The following is a 21,434-nucleotide window of genomic DNA, read 5'->3' on the forward strand; positions in this document are numbered from 1 at the left end:
CAACGTTTTGTCAGTAAGCACAATCGCGTTTCTTGTTTTCTCTTGATATTCAAAGATTTGTTTCTTATAGGGAGAATTAGTTGCCTTTCACTGCACTAAAGGTAATATATTTAGGTGTTGATCACCAGAACTACACAGAATATTCAAGGTGGGGTCGAATAAGACATGCAGATTCATATCGTAGTTGCTTTACTTTGAAGGGAAATTTCTGTTAATAAATCATAGCACTGTATTAAATTTCATGGCTGCTTCTTTCCACAGTTGAGAAAAGTTCAGATCATACAAAGCTCCAAAATCTTTGATGCATGGAGTATATTGATCTGATGCCCCATTGTATCGTATTTGAAATTATTATTGAATTTCGCTGCCAGGGGAACTTGGCTTCTTGCCATTAAATAGCAAATTAAACTTTATATCAGTGTCATTTATATACAAGTAATACACAGTGAAGAGCATTGGCCATAGTGTAGCACCCTGGGGCACACCAGTGTTATCCTTAGTCCACGACGGTACATACCCATTTATGACTTGTTTCCCTTCCGACTATGCGACCAATTCTCTTGTACCTACTTTACATTTCTTAGTGTTCTCAGGCCCTTTCCTTTAAGAATTAGCATATCATGTAAAACTATCATATGCCTTCTGAAAACCTAGGTCAGTGATGTCACTGAGCTGGCGTCATGCATGTAGGATATGTTATGATAAAGCAAGTAAATTTGCCAGTCGAAATTCCTGCTTCCCAGATCTGTGCTGGTTGTCGGTGGTTCATCTTCCTGATACGAGGAGGTATTCCACTGTCTGACGTCAGTTAATGGGCATTATAATTACGGTACACAAACAAAGAATGTAAGCAAACAGAGTAAAGTAAGCAAAGAAACAAAGCAAAGAAAGTAAGCAAAGGTACGCAAAGAAGTAATGAGATGGTTTTTACTTTGTATCTCCTACATCGTTTCTCAAATACTTCGGTAGTATTAGCAAATTTTCACACACGTGATGCTTCTCGTTCCTAATTTTTTTTTTATTAAGTATAGTAAACGGTAATAGTAATATTTTATCTTTGCTGTCTTTAACAGCTATAAGTACTCTCAGATTATCTTGTTTGGACCTGGACTATTGTACAAATTCTTTTTCTTCAGCTGTATGAGAGCGTCTTTTTGTGACTATAAGGTCTAGTAGGGACTTGTTTAGATTTTATAGCAGCCTCAATATTTGTACTCCTGTGTAAGACAGTAAATACAGAGCTGTTCATTCAGGGTCGTGGCTGCTGTACTCTTGCCTGTTGATCATCACACCTGCGTCACTAACTAAAGTGTCCTTTTTCCCCTTGATTGTATTGTTGTAGATTTTTTTTTTTTTATTTCTGTACCTATGCACATTTCTTATTTTTGCTCTGAGAGAGAGAGAGAGAGAGAGAGAGAGAGAGAGAGAGAGAGAGAGAGAGAGACCCTGAGCAAGGAGGGAGAGTCCTCATTTTAATATTCCCTCCCCTGGCCAAGACCGCACCGTCATTTTACTTGCATTTTTCTTCACTATTTTTTCCCAGCATCGATAATCGTTCGTATCGCCCTGCCCACGTCTCTCTCCCTCCTTTCCTCCTTAACTCTTCTCCCTCTCTCCCTCCCTCCCTCCCTTCTTAGCTTTTCTCCCTCACTGCCTCCCTCCCTTTCTTTCTCCCTCTCTCACTGCCTCCCTCCCTTTCTTTCTCCCTGTCTCACTGCCTCCCTCCCTCCCTTTCTTTCTCCCTCCCTCCCTTTCTTTCTCCCTCCCTCACTGTCTTCCTTCCTCCCCCTCTTTCTTCTCCCTCCAGCACTGCCTCCCTTCCTCCCGCCCTCCGCGATCTTTTCTCCCTATCCCTCGCTTCCTCTCTCCCTCCCTCCATCCCTCCAACGCGCTCTCCCTCCATTTACTCTTCTCTTCTCCCTCCCTCACTCATCTCTTCTTGTTGTCTTTCTCTTTTCCTTCCCCCCTCTTTGCCTTCCTCCTGATTTTCCCTCCCTCTCTCCCTCTCAGTCTTTTCTCTTTTTTCATCCCTTTCTCCCTGGTTTCGTTTTTTTTTTTTCTTCCAACTTCCCTGTCTTTACCTCACTTCTTTTTTCTGATTCATTCTCTCCCTTTGGTTTTTCACATCTTTCCTGTCTCTCTCCTTTCTTCCCTCCCTGCCTTTTTCTTCTTCACCACATCTTTCATCCCTTCTGTTTTTCTTAATAATCCTCCCTTCCTCCGTTCTCCCTCCCTCTCTTTTCTATCCTTTCCTCTCCACCCTCCCGTCCTTTCTTCTCACTCCAACCTTCAGTCTCTCTCTCTCTCTCTCTCTCTCTCTCTCTCTCTCTCTCTCTCTCTCTCTCTCTCTCTCTCTCTCTCTCTCTCTTCGATTTTACATTTACTTTACAGACTGTGGACAAAAATGACTAAGCCCGTTCTCGAGGTCATCCATTCAACACACACACATCGACAACAGAGGGCATCACACACACCCGCACATGTCACTACTTGGGCACTAACTTCCTTCGCGTCTGTTGTAATGTGCGTTGAATATCACGTGTATTTTTGTGGTGAAGTGTGATATTTTTGTGTGATGATAATCTGTATGATGAAGGTAATAATGATGGTGGTGGTAGAGATGATGGTGATGATGATGATGACGATGACGATGATGATGATGGTACTGTGGATAGTGATGATGGTAAGAATGATGAAAATGGTGATGGTATTGTGAAGGATGATGGAATGATACTGTAATGAAGATGAAATTACTGTAGTGTTGATGATAATGATGATGATGATGATGATGATAATACATTGGTGTACCGGAATCTCCATGACAAGTATTGCACAGGAGGAAATAGTCAACTGAAGAAGCAATAAGTAGGTGAGGCGTTGAAGCTGTCGCCATTATGATCACTGGACACAAGATGAAGTACAGCTTTGAGGGGGAAAAAATTCAGAAATAAAATCAACTGAACTTTCGTAAACACACACACACACACACACACACACACACACACACACACACACACACACACACACACACTCGCTGGCGCAGTGGTAACGTTCTCGCTTGCCATCTGGTAGACGGGAGTTCGCGCCTCGCTCAGGTTGCGAAAAGTTTCACTGACGAAGTGGGTGGTTACTGTCCCCCTTGAGCAAGGGGACGGGTGTGTGGGTGTGTGAAGGTCACAGCCTTGCCCTTAGATCGGACTATATGAGCTCTCAGCTCCCTTCCGGGAGGGTAAAAATGCTGACGATCACGACCATCAAGTGATCCTGACCGACCCGGTGAATTACACACACACACACACACACACACACACACCGAGATAAGCCGAGACTTGAAAGAGAATTTGATAAGTGAACGTAATGGTTAAGAATATGCACGAAAAACCTTGAGAGGAAAGGAGTATGCTGAGAATATAAGCAAGAGGGAGAACCTTGGCTGAATACGTATAATTGTAATATATAATAATAAATAAGTGAGAGAAAAGGAGGAGACCATAACTTTCGCTTCGATAAGTAGTTCCTGGGATGTAAAAATAAATAAATAGATAAATAAAAGGCATAAAGGTGGCCGGAATTAAAAAAAAAGATGTAATGAAGGGAAACTGATCCTTTCATTATGGGAGGTCCTTCCTGGGTTGTAAAACAAGAATAAGATAAACAAATGAATCATTAAATAAATAAATAAAAAAGTTTTATGGTGGTGGAGTGGAACAGAAATGTCATCGTCCTGAAACAACTGAAAGCGATGCTGTCCGATGATGTAGCCTTTGAATCCTTTTTTTTTTTTTTTTTTTTTTTTTTATCATCGCTACCTGCACACTGATTCTCATTAAGCGTAGAAAAGCCTTCTCGTACTAAAAAATAATAGTAATAATAATAATGGGTCCTATTTTTACATCCATGTGATTAAAAAAAAATCTCCCACAAACTGAAAAAAAAAAAATCATGTGAAAGAGGGCATAAAATAAAAAGGACGTTCTTAGGCTGAAGGTGCACAAAAAAGGGTCGTAAAAAAAACTGACAAGTGGTAAAAATCTAATGGGTAGTAAACATGGGTACGAAGCTTCTAAAAATGTGATGAAGAATGATAGGAGGAGGGAAGGCCAAAAACCCGAGACTTGATAAATTTTGGACAGTAATAATTTTGGGTCCGAAGCTTAAATAAAGTTACGGGAGAATGATAGGATGAGGGGAAGCAAGGACAGGCGTGGAAGTTTACAAGGAATGATGATAGAGGGGAATAATAAAAAGATATGTTTAAGGAGGAAATGATAAGTCGAAATTGAAAAGGGAAAAAATAGTAAAGGCAGACTTCTGGGAGAATGTAATGAGCTAATGATACTCAAGGTTATTCACACACACACACACACACACACACACACACACACACACACACACACACACACACACACACACACACACAGAATTTAATAAGCTGTAATAATTCACGATAATTCACGACAGATCATAATTAAGAGAAGACAGACCGAGGAAAACGCAGTGTGGGGAAACGCACGAAGGAAAATATGCAGGGTATGAGAGAAACCAACACAACAGTCGAGCAGGGCAGTACTCCCGAGGTGGATGGAAAGCTGATGACAGGGAGTGCTGGAGCTCCCGTTTCATCAGCCCTCAGGACTAGTTCCTGACCATCCCCCTTTGCTGAACTTTTTCAGTGTCTCAGTTACACAGAGAGTAGGCCAGCATGCTCTCCAGTACAAATTTCTCTATCTATCTTCACCAAACTACATGCACAGTACACACTACACTTCCTATTCAAAATTAACCAAAAATGGCGTTGATTCACCCAGCCTCGGAGTCCCCAGGGGAGGGGACCATAAATGCCCCCGCCATCTGCCCCTCTCCCGGTGACGACTCGAGGTGCCTGGAACCACTGTCTGACTCTCTTCTTCTTCATTTCTGCAACATTCGCGGCCTTTCATCTAACTTTCGCTCTGTTGAGCACCACCTCTCCTCCTCTAAACCTCACCTTCTTTTTCTAACGGAGACTCAGCTGTCTGAGGCAACTGACAGCAAACCCTTTTCTGTATCCTCCTACTTTCTCTATACTCATTTCAAAGCCAAAGGTGGCTGTTGTGTATACATACGCAACGACTTATCTTGCTCTCGTGTTCCTGAACTTGATTCTTCTGAATTCTCCACTCTCTGGCTTCGGCTTTCCTGTCATTCTCTGACTAAATATATCTGTGCTGTTTACTTATCCCCTAATTCTACTGACTATCAAAAATTCTTCGACTATCTTACTTCTACGATGGAACACATTCTGTCCATTTCTCCTTTCTCTGAAATCTCCATTCTCGGAGATTTCAATGTTCACCACCACCTTTGGCTCTCCTCTCCTTTCACGGATCCACCTGGTGAACAAGCCTACATCTTTTCTATCCTTAATGACCTAGAGCAGCTTGTACAGCACCCTACCCGTATCCCTGACCGCCTTGGAGAGAGCTCCAACATACTTGACCTCTTCCTCACAACCAATCCTTCTGCTTACTCTGTTAATCTTTTCTCTCCGTTGGGCTCCTCCGATCACAACCTTATTACCTTAACCTGTCCTATCGCTCCAGTACGGCCTGCGGACCCTCCAGGGAAACGTCGTCTCTGGCATTTTGGAGCTGCGGACTGGGAGGCCCTCAGGCAGTACTTCTTTGATTTTCCCTGGAATGATTATTGCTTCCATGGCCGTGAGCCATCTGAGTGTGCCTTGCGCATTACGGAGGTTATTCTCTCGGGCATGGAAGCATACATTCCTTTCTCATATCCTTTGACTAACGCAAGAAAGCCTTGGTTTAATCACGCTTGTTCTAATGCTGTCCGCAACAAGGAGAGGGCCTACAAAAGGTACCGGAGCCAACCCACCCCTGAATCACATAATCTTTACGTTTCTGCCCGGAATCGTGCTAAGTCTGTTCTTCGCTCTACTAAAAATAATTTCATCCATACTAAATGCTCTCAACTCTCCAACTCGAATTCTTCTCGCTCCTTCTGGCACCATGCCAAAAATCTTTCTAACAACTTTACCTCATCATCCTTCCCTCCTCTTTTCTACTCTGATGGTTCTGTAGCTATTTCTTCTACTGATAAAGCAGATCTCTTCGCACAGACTTTCTCCTCCAATTCCACCTTAGACGATTCCGGTGCTGTTCCTCCATCACTTCCCCCTCTGACTTCCTCATGGCTGACATTAAAATTTCTTCAGTTGATGTATTTTCTGCCATTACTGGCCTCAGTACTAACAAGGCATATGGGCCTGATGGAGTCCCTCCTGTTGTTCTCAAAAACTGTGCTTCTGTGCTTACACCCTGCCTAGGCAAACTATTTCGCCTTTGTCTGTCAACTTGTACCTTTCCTTCTTGCTGGAAGTTTGCTCTCATTCAGCCAGTCCCAAAGAAGGGTGACCACTCCCAACCCTCCAACTATCGTCCAATTGCTTTAACGTCCTGTATTTCAAAAGTTTTCGAGTCAATTCTTAATAAAAAAATTTTAAGGCATCTTTCCTATCACAACCTTCTTTCCGATCGTCAGTATGGGTTCCGTCAGGGACGCTCCACTGGCGATCTTCTCACCTACCTTTCAGACTCCTGGTCATCCTCCTTTCGGGACTTTGGCGAAAGCTTTGCCATTGCACTTGACATCTCAAAGGCTTTCGATCGAGTCTGGCATAAATCTTTAATTTCCAAACTGCCCTCCTACGGTTTCTATCCTTCTATCTGTGCCTTCATCGCTAGCTTCCTTTCTGGTCGTTCTATAGCCGCTGTCGTAGACGGCCATCGTTCTTCTCCTAGATCTATCAACAGTGGTGTTCCTCAGGGCTCTGTCCTATCACCAACTCTCTTCCTTTTATTCATCAATGATCTTCTAAGCTGTACATCTAACCCTATCCACTCATACGCTGATGACTCCACCCTTCATCTTTCCATTCGGTTCCCGCAACGCCCATCTCAACAGTTACTTCAAGAAACAAGGGATGAGGCTATGGCACACCTAATGTCTGACTTGGCTCATATCTCTGACTGGGGTAAAAATAATATGGTTGTCTTTAATGCATCTAAGACTCAGTTCTTACACCTATCAACCCGACAAAATCTTCCACAGGTATACCCACTAATGTTTAATAATATTCAGATTAATCCTGCATCATCCTTGAACATGCTTGGGGTTTCATTTACTCGGGACTTATCTTGGAAAGATCATATTACATCTCTTGTAAAATCTGCTTCCAAGAGATTGGGTGTGCTAAGCCGACTCCGCTCTTTCTTTACCCCTGCACAATTGTTGACTCTATACAGAGGTTTTATCCGCCCCTGTGTGGAGTACAACTCTCATGTGTGGGGAGGCTCCCCACATACAGCTCTTCTCAATAGGGTGGAGTCAAAGGCTTTTCGTCTCATTAACTCTCCTCCTCTTACTGACTCCCTTCAACCTCTGTCTCTTCGCCGCACTGTTGCATCTTTATCTCTTTTCTATCGCTACTTTAATGGTCACTGCTCCTCTGAACTGTCTGCTTGCATTCCTCCACCTCTACGACGGGCGCGTAGCACCCGTCTGGCAGCAAACTCTCATCCCTTTTCTGTCCAACTCTCTAATGCAAGAGTTAACCGTTACTCCCAGTCTTTCATTTATGCAACAGGTCAGCTCTGGAACTGTCTCCCTCTGTCTGTATTTCCTCCTGCCTATGATCTCCAGTCTTTCAAACGTAGTGTGTCCAGGCATCTCAAAATGATCGGATCTTGAATTTGGCTCTCTATTGTATTTTGTTTTTCTCTTGGAGGGAACTGTTACTGCGGGCTCATGGCCTTTGGTTCCTTCTTCCTCGCATAAAAAAAAAAAAAAAAAAAAAAAAAACAGACCAACGAAATGACTTAAAAGTTGATCATGACAAGAGAAACAAAAGAATAAGAAGAACTGAATTAATAACCATCAGTGTGAGAGAATAGAAGAAAAAGATAAATGGAAAAGCAAAAGAGTAAATGAAAATTAGTAGTGGTGCTGTAGTAGCAGTATTAGTAAAAGTAGTAGGAGTATTTATTCATCATCATCGTCATCATCCGGACCTCCTTTCGTACCCAAGGGCAGGGTGAGGAGTAGCAATGTCCAGACAGCCCAAATTTGCCCAGTCCAATGGGCCACGCTTCCATTCACTCACCATTCAAGCCCCCGGAATCCTGGCTCTATCGGATACGCCAAAAACATTCACCACGTTGTGTAGCTTCACATAAACGTATCCGATAGAGTCAGTCCGGACGCTGCCACGTTAAAATGGGGTGCCAGATCCCTGATCATGCACTTCTCCTCACAACATACATGCAGCCAGCTCGATCTCTTGTAAGTTCCCTAGCCTTACCGACTTCCAAACCTCTCTTCCTCACACACTCATCCACCATATCTCTCCACCTTCTCCTTGGCCTACCTCGCCTCCTCCCTCCTTCATATTCGCTCAGATATATCTTTTCACCACTCTATTGTTATCCATTCTCTCCACATGACCATACCATCTCAGTACACTTTCTTCAGTTCTGGTGTCCACCGGCTTCCTCACTCTACATCTTTCACGAATCACATTATTATTATTATTATTATTATTATTATTATTATTATTATTGTTATTACTGCTGCTGTTGTTGCTCAAACAAGGTCAGGCCTTTCCTAGCAGACCCGTCGACCGCAGGTAAGCAGTTGCTTATATGGAGTAGCCCCACTGATTCCCCATACCGTTGATGCTGTGTCTGCGTCTTAATGTGGCATGTGCTGTGCAGTGCTCTTTTACTCCGTGTGTGTTACGTTGTATTGATCAGTTCTATAAGCGAGGCAGATGTCAGCGGTAATGCCATCCATCCCAAATCTAAGCAGGTGATTGAGGAGGGTTGGGTGGTGTCCTCATCTATGCCTAGCTGGGTGAACTCGATAATCTCTGTTTAAGGATACCACTGATGGTGGGATGGCTGGAGGAGGAGGAGGGGTGGCATGTAATATTGTGTTCTGATTGTAGTGTTGCACGGTACTGCCCCACGAATGAAATGAGTATCTAGATGTTTTTCATAGACTTTTGGAATGTCTGGAGGTGAGATGGTGTTGATGAGGGTCTGGTAATTTTTGTGAAGCAGTTGTTTTATGTGAAAACTTCTGTAACTCTGTCTTACAATAATAGGGATGTTGTGATTGCGGAGGTTGCCGCATAGAATTGTGTGCCTCTCACGCCAAACATTGATTAACAGGGATGATTTAGTTTCAAAGTGTAAGTGAAGTGTGGGAGCGTTGTTCTGTATTGTCTGCAAGATTGATGTAGTGGTTGGTTCATTGGGTGGGGTCCCTTTTCGGCGAAGCACAGAACATCACTGATCTGATACACTGGTTGTGGAGAAGGGAGAGATTCTTTTTGTTTCCTCTGTCCATGTAAGTTCGTTCGTTCGTTCATTTTTAAAGGCTTCAACATGCTTGCCTGCGTCGGCCTTAGTCACCTAATGGCGGCTGTCCATGTCGCTTGATCTCCGGCAGTTTCCTTATTTAGTTCCTTATCCCTGAGGTCACATTCAGTGACCCAGTCCAAGGTCTTTTTCGGTCTACCTCTCGCAGCCCTAACCCTAACATTGACACTTCACAATCTCTGCTCCCAGTTATCATCCCCATCCTCTCTACATGCCCAAACCATCTCATCACAACACCATTTACCTCCAGTCCCATCCTGCCCCTCAACTCTTCCATCATAAACCTAGCTCCCCCAGGCCTCATTTTCAGGGACGCACTGCACATCCACCTAATCATTGTCATTTCTGTACGTTTGAGCCTACGAATATCCTCTTCCTTTACTGTCCAGGTCTCATTACCATACAGCATTACACTCTTAACACATGCTGCATACAAATATTCCTTAGCACGGAGGGAGATTCCTCTCAGTGTCAGCTCCCTGAATTCCCTAATGTAAGGAGAAGTAAAAATAGGGAGTGGAAGAGGAGCACACAGTGAGTTAAACTGGGCTGATAGGAACAACAGGGATGGAAATATAAAACGATGAAACGAAAATAAAAGAGAGAGAGAGAGAGAGAGAGACCCAAATAGGGCGGTCACGGTGGAAATAGGGTTAAGAATGGAATCGCGGGTGTGTGAAAATAAGAGAGAGAACGTCCCTGAGGGTGGGAGCTGCCTCTGCGGACCCTCAGGCGAGTCTTTTTAAGGTGGATGATCTCATAATTGGCTGAGGTTAGGAGGCCTTGAGGCGGGGGTTGGTGGTAGGGAGGGGGAGAGTAGTTGGTGAGATGGGAGGGAGGGAGAGTTTGAGGCCGCGAGAGAGGGAGGGATTGAGCTTGGTGAGATAAGTTCATGTGGGAGGGGTTTGAATTGGAGCGGGGAGGAGGGGTTGGCGGGTTGAGGGGGGGAGAGGAGAGGTTGAGGTGGGGAGAAGGGAGTAGTTGAGCTGGGTTAGGTTAAGAGGTCCACTACCTTGACGTCTTTCTGTCCTATTCTTGCCATTTCCAGACGGTTTTATCAAATCTACTGAGAATTTCCAAACTTTTGGTGTACAACATATTAGCCTTCATTTATGCTATCACTGCAAGGGTCCTCTCATTAGCAGAATAAAGTCGTCTGATAGTAACAAGGAGTAAATTGAAATTACATCCGCGGGCTGAAGGGGTTAAGGAGTGGTGTGGGTAGGGCTGAGGATGAGGTAAGAGTGATTACAATGAGAGTAAGGGGTTGGGCTTTGTGGGGTTAGGGAGTGGTGAGGATGGGTTGAAGGTAGGGTAGGGTAAAGGAAGATAGGTAGGTGGGGTGAGGTAGTATTAAAAGAGGTGGTTGTAGGTGAAGGTAGGGTGCAACAGGGGAAGACTGAGAGAGGAGTTGAGGAGGGGGGAAAGGGAGGGAAGTGTGAGATGGGAGTGACAATTGGAACATGAATTGGAGTGAGACTGGGCGATGGTAATAGAGCTGGAAGGGACTGTGGGATGGAGGTTGTCTTGAGGTATTGTTATGTTCACTACATAATATTATATTGACATGCAATATTGACTGGATGTATTATCCATAGTATTTTGACTTGATGTATTCCCTTTTCAGGTTGAAGTAGTGTGGAGTATGATCTCCTTTCATCCTATTTTATGAAATTTCCATGACAGCTTTTTGGGTTGCATAGTACTCCTTCTTACCAGTTCCTGTCGGGTTTAGTAAGAAGGTTTGGTGGGTGTGGGAGAGCCTTGCTGTTTTACTGTACAATACTTGTCTTAGGCCCATAGAAGATTTACGTTCGTTATAGAGTATAGACAGCCTTGAAAGGGTCAGTAGGTCTATTGATGTTTGCTCTCCATTGTACTCGCTGTGCAAAGTAAAGGAAGATTGAAGAAGACTGTGTGAGGGGTTGGAGGAAGCATAGGTCAAGAGGATGAGTGCAGGGTAGGATGGTGGAGCGGAGGAGTTGGAGATGGAGAATATTGTGGGTAACGACAGGGTGAGATGGATTAAGACTGGCTAGGGTGTTGGAGGTAGGGTAGAGTGGGGGGTTGAGGGTTGGGTAGAGTGAGAGGTTTGGGATTGAGGTGATTGGTGTAGAGTGCGGTGAAGTCGTGGTAGTAGAGGTAGATGTAAGGGTTGGATGTGGGAAGAATGGATGGAGTGTTGGAGGTACAAGCAGGGGCAAGGTGAGGATGGCTTTGTAAGATGGAGTAGAGTGAAGTAGTATGTGGGTAGTGTTGGAGGGTGCGAGTATGTGTGGGACGATGGAAGTAGGGGTAGGGGCCAGGGGGAGTGTTGCAGTGTAGGACGGTGTTGGATGAAGTGGGGAGGTGGTAGTATAGATAAAGATGATAGAGTGAAATTAGGGCTAAAGTATGGGAATATGATTAAGATGCTGTAGGTTAGGTAGCAGTAGGTGGAGGTGGAGAGAGAGGATGTCTTCGCAGGGAGAGGTGGGATGGAGATAGTGGAGATAGAAGTGACTTTAGGATGAGGATAGAGTTGGAGGGAGAAGAATGGGTTGGACGTTGGAGATAAATGGAGTGATAGTGGGGGAAGATAAGGGATTGGGTGAAAATGTATTGAGGTGGAGAGGAAGCGATGGGAGGGTATGGAGATTAAGGTTGATTCGGTTAAGGTGAAGGTGAAGGAGGTTTTGGTGTAGGTGTGATAGTGTGATGACAGTGTGGTTGTGGGAAAGGTAGGGGCGTGGACATGTAGAAATGGGGTGGTGGGGGTGGCTCAGTCGGTAGAGAGGTGGCCTGCAGTCCTACCGGACCCAGGTTCAAATCCCCGCTGGGGCAGGGAACAGTTTAAGGATTTGAATAAAAAAAAAACAGACTTTACTAATCCACCAGAAGACCCGCCGACATGTCGTAAAAATACCCCCGCTAATACCAATACACCAGTCCTGTATGAGACAGCCCTAGCATGTATTCAATAAGGACGGTGGGTGTTAGCGCCGAAGTGATGACCTGTAGAGGTGTATGATATGTAGGAGGACTACTGGGCCTTGAAAGCAGGCTGTGAAGCCTATGCCCAGAGTCGGACACATAAAAAAAAAAAAGTGAGTAAGTAGGAGAGGTGAGGCAGTGTGCTTAAGGATGAAGAGGTTTGGCCAATGGTAAGGTATGGTAGGATAAAGTTAAAGGACTTAGGAGTGAGTGATGAAAAACACCAATTAGAAGGACGGAATAGTTTAACACTCAACCTGCTAGGGGCTTCCCTTAACAAAACAAAATCTGAAGTGGTTAGCCACAGTGAAGACTTAATGAGCAAGGAGCTGTAAAAGAATTATTCCTTTGTCGGGCACTACCCCTAGGTGATTGCTTTCACCTGATCGAGATCCTGCCCGAAGGGTTTAATGGTTGAAGATATGACAAGTGTATAAAAAGCTTAGTCAGAGTAGGATATAATTATGATTGGTTGCGATAGAATATATACAGCATTTAGTTTTGATACGTAAAGAATGAACTATAGATTCGAAGCCTGCATGGCGCACGCAGTGTAAGGTAAGGGAAAATGTTTGCTCTCCGCCTTGTGAATGATGCAGTTTTTTTTTTTTTTTTTTTTATGTGACCGACTCTGGGCATAGGCTTCACAGCCTGCTTTCAAGGCCCAGTAGTCCTCCTACGTACCGCACACCTCTACATGTCACCACCTCGGCGCTAACACCCACCGTCCATATTGAATACATGCTAGAGCTGTCTCATACAGGACTGGTGTATTGGTATTAGCGGGGGTATTTTTACGACATGTCGGCAGGCCTTCTGGTAGATCAGTAAAGTCTGATTTTATGAAATTCAAATCCTTAAACTGTTCCCTGCCTCAGCGGGATTTGAACCCGGGTCCGTCAGGACTGCAGGCCAACTCTCTACCGATTGAGTTTGCTGCGGTCTTGTGCACTTTTTGCTTTAATAATGCATTTGGTCGTAGTTCTTTTGTTATAAGTAATCAGGTCTCTACACCATAGTATGGAGACCTACCTTATTTGTTGAGTTTATTTTTGCTGTCCTTCCAAAGACTTTTGGTGTCACATCTTTATTTTTTCACCACTTTGCTTCAAACGTGGCAAAAATGTTCCATGGACTAATACCCTCAGACACCTTTTTATTTTTTATCTAAACCTTTTATCAGGATTTATATGGTCAAAGGTCAAACAGCACAAGCGGACAAGTTTTGGGATTCTTTGTTCATGTTTGTTCATTAATCATCTTGGCAGTTTGAACAGAAGTATACCAGTGTACTGTAGCTGCGTGGCGACCATCTTACATTGGAAATGTCTTAAATCTTTAATTGTTTTTTACTTCTTTACAGTCCTTGCAAATTAACACTGGTTTCCTTACCCAAAAATATACTCCTTTGGCTATTCCCTAGACTCAAAGCACTTTATGGCGAGTTGATTAAAGTACGCGGCCACGTCACCGATCGAAGATATTGCTTGTTTGATGGGGTTTGGAGAATGTGGTGGGGGTGCGGGGGGTGGGAGGTTATGTGATTTTGAAGGGAAGGAGACGGGAGGGGTATTGGGGCTGTGGTGGTGGTGGTGATGGTGATGGTAATGATGGTGTTTCTTGGTGGTTGTGGTGGTGGTGATTCGTGGTGAAAGGGTAGTAGGGACAAGAGAGGTGCTGGTACAGTTTGGTGGTGGTGTGGTGGTGATGGTGTTTCTTGGTGGTTGTGGTGATGCTGGTGGTGGTGATAGTAATGGTGTTTCTTGGTGGTGGTTGTGGTATTGTAGAGACAAAAGTAGTACCGTAATAGTATGGTAGTAATGATGGTGAGGGTGGTGATGGTCGTGGTGGTGGTGATGGTGATGGTCGGGACAGGTGAGGCACCGGTATATTCTGGTTGTTTTGGTGAAGGATGGGTTGATGGTACTGGCAATAGCACACACCATGATGAGACAGAAGAAATAGTGGAAGAAAATACTGATAAGAATATAATTTTTGTTGAAACGATAAAGAACAGAGACGTAGATGATTAATAATATAAAAAAAACTAAGGGCATCGTAATGTAGGGAATACTAAGGAAATAAACGATAAGACAAACATAGCAATAATCTAGTGAAAAAAGTAACCTGCAGTAGTAAAAAAAAAAAAAAATGGAAATTAACTAGGTATAAGATCTTTTCAGTACCTAAATGAAAAATACAACACGACCCATCGAAATAAATTGGTATGAAAGTTTAACACACGTATAAAATAAAACACAATTGGTCAGTAAAGATATGGCTAAAACTAAACACATAGGTAAAAAAGTATATAACTCAAGAATTGTTAGTAATAGAATAGTATAAGATAGTAGCCAGTAACTATCTCAGAAGAAAGTGGAGTAGTCTAAGGATAGGGATAGTCTAAGTGGTGAGAGGACGTTGTAGCAATTGCTTTTGTGGTTGGGAGGTGGTGACTGGCGCTGCGAGAGTGGTAATTGTGGTAGCAGTTATGGTTGGCCTTAGGCGGTGATGGTAGGTCGTCTGGTAGGGGCTGTGGTAGGGAAGGAAAGGTACTGTTGGGAGTTGTGGTTGTGTGAAGGATGGTGGTAGTAGTGGCTGTGGTGGTAGTAGTTCGAGTCGGTAGTGGTAGTGTTGGTTGGAGGGATGGTGGTGGTTTTGTGAAGAATTGTGGTAGTAGTGAATATGGTACTTCTGATTAGAGGGGTAGTTGTACTTTTTGTGCTACGTAGCAAGGGTAGTGGTAGTTATGGTTAGAGGGGTGGTTGTGGTTTTATTTGTTATAGTAGGGTTGTGGTAGTTATGGTTAGAGGAGTGGTTTTGTTTTTTATAATGGGCTAGGTATTCTGACAGGGAACTCTGGCAGTGGTTGTGGTTGTTTTTGTAGGAGGTAGGTTGTGGTAGTGCTGTTTGGAGGAGTGAGTGGTGATAGTGGTGGGGACGGTAGGTTGTGGTTGGAGTTGTGGTAGAGGAGGAATGGTGGTGACGTTGATCTTAATGGTGGGTGTATTGTGGTAATTGTTGTTGTAATTAAGTCTTTATTTGGGTTTACAAAATAAAAGTTGATATTTTGTGTGGATAGGATGGTGGTAGTTGTGGTAGGTCTGATGTTGGTAGAGAGGATGTTGGTGGGGAGCATAGTGGTAACTGTGGTAATGCTGGTAGATGGGATAGTTGTTGCTGTTGTAATGTTAGTAGAAAGTTGAAGTTGTAGGTTTGATAGTAAGGATAGTGTAGTTTTAATAGTGGTAGTGGTGGTAATATTGGGTGGAAGGATACTAGCAGACTTGGCAATACTGGTAGACAGGATAGTGGTAGTTGTGATGGCACTGGTTGGAGGATAGTGGTAGTAGTGATGGCACTGGTTGGAGGATAGTGGTTTTTGTGGTTACTGTATGTTAGGAGGAAGGATAGTGGTAGTTTTGGCAATAGCAGCAGGAGGGATACAAGTGGTTGTAGTAAAATTAGTAAGAGGGTTAGTGTTAGTTGCGATTATATTATTAGAAAGGAAAATGGTAGTTATGATAATATTGGTAGAACGGATTGTGGTAGTTGTGGTAATATTGGCAGGTGGGATAGTAATAGTCATTGTAGCAGTACTTGAGATGGGAATAATATTGACTGAGGATATTGTAGTCGTGTTAATAGGAAGAAATGTGGTAGTTGTGGTGTGTGGGGTGGTATTTGGAAAAGGTGGAAGCGATAGTGTAAAAGGTCAGGGATACCTCGCTGTCTTAGGGTTCATCGGAGAGAACAGGCGAGGCTTGAGGCTAAATAATACAGTGGCCGGGCTAGAGAGAGCGAAAAAAAAGTACTGCACAAAAGAAAAACAACACCATCATCGTCGTCGTCGTCTTCCTCCTCATCATCATTATCGTCGTGTTCTTCATCGTTATCATCACCATCGTCATCGTCGTCGCTGAAACTTTATTTTCATTGTTGTAAATAAGGTGGAAACATAATTACTAGTATGTACCTTATAAGTGCCCTACACCGGTGCCGTATATTTTGTTAATGCTATCCCCAGACAGTATTACTCAGGTTTGGCAAGGTTTACTTCTTAGTTGTTTTTCTTCTCTATCATCGTTTCTTTTTCTCCTTCACTAAATTCTTCATTGGAGAGGTCTTTCCCAAGTAAAATCATTTAGTGGTAGCAAGAATAAAGTAAGAAAGATGTCGCCGGATTGATGTGGTGAAGAGTGACGTATTCTGTGGGTCAGCCTTGTTCACCTGTTGAGTGCTTCCGTGGTGGGCAGTCTGTCAACATTACTTTCAAGTCCCCAACCCCCCGAAGTCCCCCTTTCAGGCCGTCATCCCACACTTTCATTAGTCTGGGCGTAGTGGCTCACCCTTCCACGTTCAGGTTGTTGCAGCTCTTCGTTCAGCGCTTCACATACCCACACTATCTCAGCCTACCGCTGTGCATCAATTATAACACGTAGGTTCGTAGATTGTCGTTGGCGTAGGAGGCTGCCTGGCACCTCATCTTTTGTTTTTTATTTTGTATAGTGCACATTATTGCTGTCTTGTATGTTGTTTATATCTTCTCATTGCCGGCGTAGACAGCATAGAACAAGTGAAGATTAACGCAGTAAATGCAGGAACAAATTGGTAAAGATGGAGTGCTGCAGAGCCTGCTAAGCTCAGGAAGATAAGATTAGTAAGAATCAAAGCTCCCCCTTAGTTCAGCACACCATGTTCTGTCCCTCAGTGTGTCTTATGTCGTACATCCATTTCATCCTTTTCATATTTGTACACTACGATTTGTAGACATTGTCATCCTTAATGGCCCACGTTTCACTGCCAGTAACCCCTTCACTACGATGATATACTACACATGCACCCCTTCACTACGATGATAAGCTACACATGCTGCCTTCTGACGACAGTTGGAAGAGGAGGAATTAGACACAGCCCTGTTTAATGCCCCTACTGCAAGAAGTGCCTCGTAAGTTGACTAAAATTGTCTGGTGGCACCAAGAATAAATGAAAGGACGTCATCGTAGTGAAAGGGCTAATCATTACACTTCCATCTGATCACGCGTACACCTTCCCGTGTACTGTATATGCGGAGGGAGTGTCTTCATTGTCAATATGAACAAAAGCACTATATTTCTTTAACCTTTATTCAGATGCTGTGTAAAGGAGCCGAGAATAAATTGGTGATGTCTCAAATACTGTAGTTTGTTCAGAGAAAATGAATCTTACATCCTTTCACTCTTCCTTCCAAGCCTAAGGATAAAAAGTACTGGGAAAAGTAACTGGATGAATATTGTCTCTGGAAAATATAATTCCGCTGGAAACCTTAAAATAGGAGGAATACGTGAGTTGTTTTGTTTCATCCTCACCTCCATTTGTGTGAGAAAATAATGAATGAAAATACCGGTTCTGGAAGGATTAACTCGAAATCCTTGTATTTATGTGTGTGGTGTATATTCATTGATTCTCTCTCTCTCTCTCTCTCTCTCTCTCTCTCTCTCTCTCTCTCTCTCTCTCTCTCTCACACACACACACACACACACACACACACACACACACACACACACCTGTCAAAATACTTAACTAACCATGTTTTCTTTTTCTTTCAGGTGTGTACAGTGGAGTGCGGGTGCGGAGAACAGGTATTGGGGAGAGAGAGAGAGAGAGAGTACGTAAGCGTTCTAACTCACCTATCGCCCTTGTTTCGTCAGTTTTGTATGTGTGTGTTTTTTTTAATTATGTCAAGAATTGAGGTTGCATAAGAAACATCAAACCTAATCTCTCGAGAAATTTTTATTTAATTGGCAGATAGTATTGGGTGGGGAGAAAACGTACTGGTGCAATACTGTGAAAGTCTGTTTGCAATATCGAAGGACGATATAAAAGCGGTTTGCAATAATGGAATATTTGTCACACGAGTGGTTATAATGTTACCTGATTTTAGTGTTAGCAGGAGGTAATGGAGAATCCAGTTATTTAGGAGACATTGGTCACTGGCATTATTTGTAAGGAGGGGGAGCTTAGATGTTATTGTGTTTAGATGCGTTTATCTGGAGGATTTTTGATAGATATAGGAATGGTTTTAGTATGGGAAGGTATTCGTTGTTAATGGATTGGTTGCAAAGCTGACGGAAGTGTGGATAAAGATACCTAATAATAGTGAAGGAGTTTGCTTTTTTTAATACTTATTATTCAAAACCACTTACATATCTTACCTGTATTTTTGAACGTGTGTCTGTTTGTCTGCTGTGGAATTTAACGGGAAACTATTTACAGCTACAATACCTCAATACCACCTCAATCAAGGCCACTGGCCTTCGCCTCAATAAGGGTAACTTTTTACGGGGAAGGCACTGGTGTGGTTTAAAGTCGCTAAAGTGGCGCCGTCCTGACCAAAATTAGAACTGATCGTCACAACTCAAGCCATCTCCTTGTTACAGAGAAGACTATAACCATGATATCTAATTCCATGAACTGAAGATAAGGATAACATACAGGAAAAATACAGAATATGTACAATAATTTAAAATAATATTTCTTCATACTTGTATAATTTGGTTGTTGTTGAGGAACCCAGGTTGGTCTGGCTGAGCAGGCCCATCAGCCACAAGAAAGCATTCGTTCCTGTAGGGCCGTCCCGTGCAGTGAACCGATGTTTTCTTGCGGCAGACAACGCCTTGGTACAGCGTTCCATTGGGAAGAGTGTGGAGGTTTGGTTCCTGGATGGATTCCGCATTTGCATCTCCACCCAGTTAACAGAGGCACAAATAGTAGGTTCCATATCACCCCGTAATTTGTTTATGGTCATCACCCAGTGTTATAAATGATCTCTTGGGTTACAGGAAACTAGTAGGCTTGTCGTTAAGTGAAAAATCACCTAAAGAAGAGTTAGGCAGCACTACATCAGGTGAGTGGGTGGGGGTCTCCACCACCTACCATTAGCCTTAATTGAAATGTAGAGTAACATATAGGCTCATTAGCTTGTTTTAAAGCTTAAGGAAATTAACTGAAAAAAGATATTTTAAGGCATTGCAGGTTTGTCTTCGTCAGAGCGATGACGTCTGCTGTGATACTCCCAACTACCACATGACAATTCTAGTCAGCTCGCAACCCTGACGATGCATTTAACTCTTTCATTACTCTGACAGCCATTTCAGTATTATTCCTACTAAACCCCATGGTGATGGAGGTGATATATAACCAAAGCGGCATCAGATCGCTTGGTATTTGCCATTGTTAAATAGAAAAGATGCACAGAGGCTGAAGGAGTTATTAAGATTGTTTCAGAGCTCTGTAGTTCGAAAGGTATCTTTCCAGAGTTAGGTATAATTATCTGGCGTAGCTAAAATTAAGAAAAGAAATTGCCCAGACGAAGAGGTAATGCTTACCAATTTCCATATTTACAACGGACACGAAAAAAAAAGAAAAAAAAAAAAGAGCTCAATGAGAAAAGTGAAATATAAGCTTTGAAATATTGAATACTCATGTAGGAGTTGTGAAGGTTGCAGAGGAAGGTGATTAAGAAAAGAAATTGCCCAGACGAAGAGGTTAATGACTAAAATAAATACCAATTTTTATATTTACAACGGAAACGAAAAAAAAAAAAAAAAAATTAAGAGCTAAATGAGAAAAGTTAAATATAAGCTTTGAAATATTGAATACTCAAGTAGGAGTTGTGAAGGTTGCAGAGGAAGGTGACTGTGGTGCAGATGGGATTCTCGCCGGCAAGGTCAGGGGTTGCAGGGTCAGAGCAATTATACAGCATAGCCTCAGGTGGTGGAGTGGTGCTTTTCAGCATTCCTTAAGTAAAAGGTATACTTAAATACTTGCAAACACACACACACACACACACACACACACACACACACACACACACACACACACACACACACACACACACACACACACATATATATATATATATATATATATATATATATATATATATATATATATATATACACTGTATATAGGCAGTGACAGTTATACACGACTACACTGATGTATAGTTAATGTAGGCTCTGAGTAGGTTGTGAGTGTTCTCGGTTTTAATGTAAGATAAAACCTTGTAGGCTTAATACGACAGGTACACATACACATAAGGGCTCGTGTGGTAGGGTGGTCATAGGACTGTTGCTAATGTTGATATCGTATGGCTTGAATTCCATCGTACTGTCAATGGGAGATGATAGTGCGATTCAGAGTGTGCTGTTAGTAGTTTCCGAATATAGGTCCCCATTGCTGGTCTACGTGCGAATAGACTTGGGTAAACTGACCGTGTCCAAAGACCGCATGGTCTTGTCATCATCAGTACTTTTTACTTCACGAGGTTCTCCAGTTTCATGAAGTTGTGAGGGAAGCAGCACACTAGTGGGTTAAAGGTGAAGTTGTATCGGGGTTAGGAGGAGGGCAGGATAGATGCAAGACAGACGGTGACGCAGAAGACACATGTAGTAGACACTGACATGGTAGAGGTTAGAGGGAGGCCAGGATAGATACTATATATATATATATATATATATATATATATATATATATATATATATATATATATATATATATATATATATTCTTATGAGCAAATTATACAGTGCTGGGTTCGTCAGCTTCCTTCACTCTCTTAACTCTTTATCATTCACCAGAAGAGTAGGGTGAAACTCACAGGAAAACTTACTTACTTTCTTTACACTGTAACATACAAAAAGACCAGGATTCATATACAAGGGGGATCCATATAGGCTTACAACATGGATACAAAATTGAGTTATTTCTCTTTTCTAACCATATTACAATAAATGGAAGCTAGGTACTCACAGCTTGTGGAACTAGGAGAACTCGTGGGTGATACTTTACACACCAGTATCATAATTATGGAGAGGTAAACCAAAAGGTGAAAATGGTGCTCAGTCCATGTGTTTTGTAATTTAAGTGAAAGACTGTCCTTGTCTAATGGGAAATGTGTCGCGAATTTGTCTAGTAATAAAATGACAGTCTCTCAGTAGTTCCTCGCACATTATATCGTAGTTTACTCTGCCTCTTTAG

The sequence above is a fragment of the Coenobita brevimanus genome, chromosome 29 (genome assembly GCF_032717465.1).
Source record: "Coenobita brevimanus isolate Jiangsu-jjx chromosome 29, ASM3271746v2, whole genome shotgun sequence".
NCBI lineage: Eukaryota > Metazoa > Arthropoda > Malacostraca > Decapoda > Coenobitidae > Coenobita > Coenobita brevimanus.